Source organism: Pongo abelii, chromosome 7 (genome assembly GCF_028885655.2).
Source record: "Pongo abelii isolate AG06213 chromosome 7, NHGRI_mPonAbe1-v2.0_pri, whole genome shotgun sequence".
Taxonomy (NCBI): domain Eukaryota; kingdom Metazoa; phylum Chordata; class Mammalia; order Primates; family Hominidae; genus Pongo; species Pongo abelii.
The window spans coordinates 57,139,674-57,148,309 of NC_071992.2; positions in this window are offsets into that span (position 1 = coordinate 57,139,674).

Consider the following 8,636-nt stretch of genomic DNA (forward strand, 5'->3'; position numbering starts at 1 on the left):
GATTAACTTAAGGTTCAAGGAAGTTGGTCAACTTGCTGGGGCCACGCAGCAACCCATGGAGCCAGGACTGGGCAAGCAGTCTCCTGCACGCTGGAGGGCATGCCTCTCTCTGGGGTTGCCTTTCCCTGCTCTGTGCACTCCTCCACTGTGGGCAAACTGAGGATAGGAAGTGGACCGCATCCGCTTCTCTCCCAGTATTTGGGCAATGTTCAGTACAGGGGGTCTTCCAAAAGTTCGTAGAAAATATACATGTTGAGAAACCTATGCATGGATTTCAATTTGTTTTCACTAAAATAAACTTGTACTAACTTCTTACAACCTTTCTGAACTGGATCTATTTGGAGGTGTTAAGAAGGATGAGACATCCACTGAAAAGGCCTCCTGTCAGAGGAACAGGTATTCTGCTAAAATTGCAGCAAGCGTAAACATCCAATTTACGGTGAAGCTTCGGTGTACGAATGAAGAAATCATTGATGTTTTAAGTAAAGCTCATAAGGACACTAGCCCAAAGAAATCAACTCTTTACGAATGTATAGCTTGTTTCAAGGAGAGTTGAGAAGATGTGGAAGATGAATCCTGCAGTGGCTGTGAAAACCATTGTGCCCAGATCAGCTGCAGTTACGATCAGAGCAATCATTTAAAATTTTCAACAGGAGGGATCACGAACTTGAGGCGTCTCTTTGACAAATTGTAACCGGAAGTTGGAACATGGCTTTGTCAATAGGATCCCGAAGACAAAGCGTCATCAAAGCGATTTCTACCAAGAGGTGGCCATGGTCCAGCCAAAGAAAAGGAGGCCAGTTAAAAGGCAACATCATGGCATCAGTGTTTTGGGACGCTCAAGACACTTTGCTTGTTTACTTTCTGTAGAGCCAAACATCTGCTTATTAGGAGAGTGTTTTGAGAAAGTTAGACAAAGCTTTGGTAGAAACTTGCTGGGAAAGTCTCACTCGAGTACCTTTTGACACCATCAATGCTCTGCTCATTCCTCTCAGCAAACAAGGACCATTTTGACAGTTTCAATGGGCAGTCCTTAGGAATTCATCTTACGGCTGCTTTCGTTCATTCCAACTTCTTTTTGTTTCCTAATTATAAAAGTCTTCTTGCGTTGCTTGGAAAGATGAGAGAAAGTCTCCTTGCCTTGCTTGGAAAGATGAGAGATGAGATCCTGCTCTTCTCTCCCAGGACGGAATGGTCAGACTTGAGTTTCCTTTCTCCTCACTCTTGTCTTCCTTGAGGGAGCTGCTGTGCCAGACAGACCTTCTCCCGTGTCTAGACACTGGTAGACTCGTTGAAGATCCTCACAGGCAATCCTCCGTGGGGTCAAAGTGGAAGGACTTATTTCTTTAGGGCTCAGTAGTCCACATCCTGACGCGCACCTTCACCAGGCCAGGGTGGGGAAAAGGAGGGTGAAAGGGGGTGGCTCAGAGCCCGCTTCTTCAGCTTGGGGGTATCCTGGGAGGAACCATTGTCCAGTGAGCAGGTCTTCATCTCCACCAAATTCCCTAGTGGGAAATTAATGGCAGCCCTTCTTGTTCAGCAGCTTATGGGGGCCAGGTGGACCTCGGCTAGTCACCAGCCGGAAGGCCTTTCTCCATTTCAGTTAGTTTTGCAGTTGCCTAGGTGACTATTGACCTCATTATCCAGAACAGCAAAGGGACCAGGGGTGAGAAGGGTGGCCATCTGTGTTTGCAGCATATTGCTGCCTTATAGGAGTTGTGCAGTCATCGGTTTTGTGAAATTCCACCTGGCTGACTTGTGGGAACGCCTCCACAAACTCGCTAAATTCAGTAGCTTTTGCCTTCCAAGATTCATTTACACAATGTTAAATGCTTTAAATGAACGAGCATGAAGAGCGCTGGGCTGGAAAGTGACGTTATGGATGGTAAGGCCTCCTCGGAGTAGAGGAGTAGAGTTTTACTATGATAACTAGGGGGCAAATAACAAGGAGCTGAACGTCATGCATAATAAACGAAGCACACACTCACGAAGCTCCATACCAATTACTTTCAAATGGAAATAATGATATTTGGAAATACAACTTAATGGGAAAACATTAAGTAATCTCATCAAACTTTCTTTAGTGGGTGGCAGGGCTATGGAGGGAAATCAGCAATGGTTCTGGTTCCTACTTAACTTTCTTCCATTAAATTCACCCAACAAGACTCCAGAGAAGATATTACTGCTTTGATATTACAAAGGGAAAAACAGGTACGGCATCTCTAAGGAGCACAATACTCTAGGACTGGGATGACTTTAAATCCACACGTAAATTTCTGATAGAATTTTGCCATAAGGTACCTTACACCTTACTATAAACTTATTTTACAATAAGTCTTGAACATCATTCAAAGTTAAGATTTTGAAGAGTTTCCTCCATTTGGTTTTGTTTTAGCTGCATAGTATTCTTCTGTAAGGATGAACGTACTCTGATTTAGTTAGCCAGCCTCTTGCTGATGTACAATTAAGTAGTATTTAAATCTTTCACTCTTGAAAATACTGTTTCTCACACATAAATGTATGTATAAAATAAATAGCTGAAGTAGAATTGTTGGAGTTCAAGACCAGCCTGGCCAACATGGTGAAACCCCATCTCTACTAGAAACACAAAATTAGCCTGACATGGTGGTCCATGCCTTTAATCTCAGCTGAGGCAGGAAAATCACTTCAGCCAGGGAGGCAGAGGTTGTAGTGAACTGAAATCATGCCCGTGCACTCCAGCCTGGGTGACACGAGCAAAACCCTGGCTCAAAAAAAAAAAAAAAAAAAAAAAATATATATATATATATATATGTACATATATCCAATAGAATCCTATTCAGCCTTCAAACAGAAAGAAGTCTTAACATTTGCAACATGAATGAGCCTAGAGGATGTTATACTGTGTGCAATAAAGCAAAGGCCAGACACAGTGGCTCAGGCCTGTAATCTCAGGGCCTTGGGAGGTCAAGGCAGGTGGAAGAGTTGAACGCAGGAGCTGGAGATCAACCATCTCTACAAAAAATACAAAAATTATCCAGGTGTGGTTTTGGACGCCTGTAGTCCTAGCTACTCAGGAGGCTGAAGTGGGAGGATCTCTTAACCCCGAGAGGTGGAGGCCGTGGTGAGTTTTGTTTGTGTCACTGGGCTCCAGCCTGGGTGACAGACTCAGACCCTGTCCCAAAAAATAAATAAATACATCATAAAGTTTTAAAAAGCAACCAGAGAAAGACAAATACTGTACGATCTCACTTCTATGTGCAATCTAAAAAGAGGAACTCAGAGTCTTAGAGAGCAGAACGTTGGTTACCCGAGGCAGGGGCCGGGGACGGATTGGGAGATGTTAGTCTAATGATACAAAATTTCAGAGATCTGTTGAACAGCATGGCAACTACAGTGAATTACTATGTATTGTATACTTGAAAAGTGCTATAAGTGTAGATTTTAAACAAATTCTCATCACCATAAAATCAGAATGTGAGGAAAAGGGTTTGTTATTTAGCTTTATTTTTTGTCATTCCACAATGTATACATATATGGAACTTCATGTTGTACACCATAAATATATATCATTTTTATTTGTCAATTTAAAATGAAAATTTAAATAAATTATAAAAATAAAATGAAATAACATGCACTAAAAAAGACTTTTACTTATTAAATCTCCAGTAAAGGACTCTAAGTTATAAAGGAAAATAAAATTCCAGGAACGGTAAAATCAATCAGAAATGCCCTACTTCAGCGCTTTCTGAAATTTGTCTGACACAGTGAAAATCCAGTTCTTCACTAAGTCAGTGTTCTGGAAGTGTTAGTGTGTGTGTATATACGTGTGCGTGGGCCCACATACACAAATTAAATTAATGGAAATGTAAGCATCCAAATTATCAGTTTAATTTAGTTATATACACATGCACAAACACACTCACACACCGAAAACATTTACAAAATCAGCCATTCCACCAAAACTAGCTGCTTAGTGTCTCATCTCTCATTGACGATTCCAAATAGAAACGTGAATTTAGAGAGGCATGGTGGTTCATTCTCTCTTGGAGCCCTGTTGGAAGTTGACTGACTGATTCAGACATTGTGTTTGCTCTTGCATCCTTGGTTCTTTTAATTGTGACGTTAGGGTGTCCATTTTAGATCTTTCCTGCTTTCTCTTGTGGGCATTTAATGCTATGTTTCCCTCTACACACTGCTTTCAATGTATCCCAGAGATTCTGGTATGTTGTGTCTTTGTTCTCATTGGTTTCAAAGAACATCTTTATTCTGTCTTCATTTCGCTATGTACCCAGTAGTCATTCAGGAGCAGATTGCTCCGTTTCCGTGTAGTTGAGCGGTTTTGAGTGAGTTTCTTCATCCTGAGGTCCAGTTTGACTGCACTGTGGTCTGAGAGACCGTTTGTTGTAATTTCTGTTCTTTTGCATTTGCTGAGGAATGCTTTGCTTCCAAGTATGTGGTCAATTTTGGAATAAGTGTGATGTGGTGCTGAGAAGAATGTATATTCTGTTGATTTGGGGTGGAGAGTTAATGTAGATGTCTATTCGGTCTGCTTGGTGCAGAGCTAAGTTCAGTTCCTGGATATCCTTTTCAACTTTCTGTCTCGTTGATCTGTTTCATGTTGACCGTGGGGTGTTAAAATCTCCCATTATTTTTGTGTGGGAGTCTAATTGTCTTTTGATGACACTTTAAACATCAAGAAGTAGAAGCGCAAAAAACTTATGCGTCCAATATGACAAAGCTAGTAAGTGGTGGAATTTGAATTTGTGCCCAGATGTCTAACTCCAGAGCCTAAGAGCTTCACCCGTCTCACTGTGGTACCTCTAGAGAAAGCCAGGTAAGCACACATTCAGAAGTAAAGGCCTTTCAGTTGCTTTTAACTTTTTTTTATTTTTAATTTTTAAATTCATGCAAACATTTATTCTGCGCCTTCCCGGGGGGCGAGGAAAAATCGGGTGGGGGAGGGGAGGTTCAGAAATCCCTCAGAAGGCAATAGGCCCAGGAACGAAGACTATCAGGAGGCTGGTGGGACTGGGGGCTTGCCTTGTTGTCAGAGGCCAGGGAAGTCCTCGTGGCCTGCGGGAGGCTAGTGGTGGAAGGACAGAGGTCTGGGAGGGGCAGAGGGATTGCACAGGCGCCAGGGGCTGCGGCAGGTTCTCCAGGAAAGGTAGTTAATACTGTCATTTTTTTGTTTTCTAGTTGTTTGGAGATATTTTCTTCCTTTCTTCCTTTCTATCTTCTTTTGTTGCTAAATTATGTTGTCTAGTGGTATGTTTTGATTCCTTGCCTTTTTATGTATCTGCTATAGGTTTTTGCTTTGTTGTTACCATGAGGCTTACAAAAAAAATCTTACAGTGCGGTATTTTAAGCTGATAACAACTTTGATCCAAAAACAAACAAACAAACAGAAACCTAACAACAAAAAAGCCTCTACGCTTTTATTCCAGTCCCCTCCTCACATTTTGAATATTTGATGTCACAAATTTTATCTTTTTATGTCGTCTATTGCTTAAAATTATTGCAGCTATTATGATTTTTAATAGTTTTGTCTTTTAACTTTTACAAGAAATCCAGAATACTTTAATTCTGTGATGATGCCGCATGAATTGCTTATATCTTTAGTCAGTGTACTTACTTTTAAGCAAGTTTTAGACTTTCAGATTGTTTTGTGTTTTTCCTTAGCATCCTTTTTTGTTTGTTTGTTTGTTTTGAGCTTGAAGGCTTCCCTTTACCATTTCTTGTAAAACAGTTCTGGTAGTCATGAACTCCCTCATCTTCTGTTTTTCTGGAACAGGCTTTATCTCTTCTTCATTTCTGAAGGACAGCTTTGTGGGGTTTGATATTCTTGGCTGGCAGGGTTTCTTTCAGCACTTTGAGTACTGAGGCAGGCCAGAAGCTTGGGGCAGATGTGGCCAGCACAAGAGTGGTGCATTCTGAAGCAAAAGCTCACTGAGATATCCCTGGTGTTCTGAGTTGTCCAGAGCCCTGAACTGCTGACATCAGCCTGGCATTGGTGCAGCCCAGAGATTGAGTTTGCCTTGAAAGCCTGAAGCCTGGGGTTATGTTGTCCTGCTTGGCACCAGGCTGGATCTAGAGCTTCAGCCCATGGGTACTAGCCTGGAACATGGGGTTGTGGTGGTCTCACCAGTGTTGGGTTTTACTTTGGCAATCCTAGCATTGGAGCTAAAGGGATGGTGTGTCTCTCCTTGCTGTGCTTCCTAGGGTTGAGGGAGGGATGATGGAGTAATATAAAACTGCCCTTCTTACCCTCTTCGATGTGACTTTTCTTATTATTGTGCTGCAACCAGACAGTGTGATCTCTCATGTGGCTTGTTTAGCTCTTGTGAAGGTACGTTATAGTATGCATACTTGTTCAAATTGACGTTTCTGCTGAGGAAAATTGCTGAAGAGTCCTACTCTGCCATCTTGCTCCATCACCTCCTAAATAAATCATTGTTTTAATTTCACCAGTAAAGACTGACTGTCCTCAATTATGAGTCCATAAGTTTCCTCTTACATCTTAATATTTTTGTGAAAGTGAGGATATACTTTCTGATGTTCCTTTTCCAACCTAAAATACAATTACTGAAGTAACATACAAATAGTAGAAAGATTAGGGGAAAAGGTTAACATAGTCTAGAGTAAAACTTGCCCAGTATGCAACCACTCACAGAGAACCACTGTCAACAATTTTTAGTATTTCCCATTTCTTGCAACTTTTTATAGCTGAGATCAAATGCTTATTATTCCTACTTATTAATATTATTATTATTATTGAGGCAGAGTCTCTGTCACCCAGGCTGGAATGCAGTGGTGAGATCTTGGCTTACTGCAACCTCCACCACCCAGGCTCAATCGAGTCTCCTGCCTCAGCCACCCAAGTAGCTGGAATTATAGGCATGAACTACCACGCCTGGGTAATTTTTGTATTTTGGTAGAGATGGGGTTTCGTCGTGTTGGCCAGGCTGGTTTTGAAGTCATGGCCCCAAGTGATCCGCCCACCTCAGGCTCTGAAATTGCTGTGATTATAGGCGTTAGCCACTGCACCCAACCTATTTTTCCAAATTGTAAACATGATTTATAATGTCTTCATAATTTTGATCTATCATATTACCCAGAATTAACCATTCTTATTAGTAGGTATATAAGTTTTTATGTTTTTTTCCTATTTCACACAACAAATAATTTGTTCACAAATGTGTGCCCCATTGTTCTTTATTTTAGTAGCTTCCAGATTATAGTTACCAGAAAAAGTCAGAGAAATGGGCACTTCCACACTTTTAACACTGTGAGGAGTGTTTGGGAGCACCTACCTGAGCCTTGAGGATTGGTGATACAAAAGCCATAAAAGGCTTCAGGGAGTAGCTGGGAGCTGACCTAGGAACTCCGGGACTCAAATGTCAGATGTCATCAATATATATAAAATTTAAGAATTTATGGTTATATTACACCTCTACTTAGAACAACGTTCGGACACCCACAAGACCCTGCCTAGTCTGGCCCTCCTTCCTCTGCCACCTCGTCTACACACTCCCTCTTAGATGACTCCAGTCTCACTGACTCTCCTTCAGCACTCTCACATGACCTCTCCTCCCACCTCAGGGCTGCTGCACAGGCGTTTCCTGCTGCCTGAAATGGACTTCTGCACGTGTGTGAACACACACGCACACACACCACCACCACCACTGCACCACGCATACACAAACACACAACTGGCCACTTCTCCAAACCGACTGGTCTCAGTTTTTTTTTCCTTCTTTTAGATGTTTTTGTAGGCAGAACAGTAGTCCCTCAAAGATGTTCATGTCCTGATTCCTAGGACCTGTGAATATGTTCAGTTACATAGGAAAGGGGAACTAAGGTCAAAGTTGCTAATCTGCTGATTTTAAGATGGGGAGATTTTTCTCTTTTTTTTTTTTTTTTTTTTTTTTTGAGACGGCATCTCTCTCTGTCACCCAGGTTGAAGTGCAGTGGTATGATCTTGGCTCACTGCAACCTCCGCCTCCTGGGTTCAAGCAATTCTCCTGTTTCAGCCTCCCTAGTAGCTGGGACTAAAGGTGCCCACCACCATGCCCAGGTAATTTTTGTATTTTTAGTAGAGACAAGGTTTCACCGTATTGGTCGGGCTGGTCTCAAACTCCTGATCTCAAGTGATCTGCCCACCTCGGCCTCCTAAAATGCTGGGATTACAGGCATGAGCCACCATGCCCAGCCAAGATGTGGAGATTTTTCCTGGAATATCTTGCTGTGCCTGTTGTAATCAAAAAGTTCTTCAAAGTGGAAGAAGGTAGAAGAGAGTGAGAACCAAGGAGGTGAAAGCTTGAAAATGACCTTTCTGCTGTTGGAAGAAGGGGTCATGAGCCAAGAAGTGTGATAGCCTCTGGAACCTGGAACTGCAAAGAAATTGATTCTTCCTTGGAGCATCTAGAAGGAGCACAGCCTTATCAATATTTTGATTTTAGCTCAGTGAGATCCATTTTGGACTTCTGATCTATAGAACTATGAGATAATAAATTTGTGCTACTATTCAATCATAAAAAAAAGGAAATCCTGTCAGTTTTTGACACCATAGATGAACCTGGAAGATATTTTGCTAAGCAAATAAGCCAGGCACAGAAAGACACATAATCTCATACATAGAATCTAAAATTGTCAAA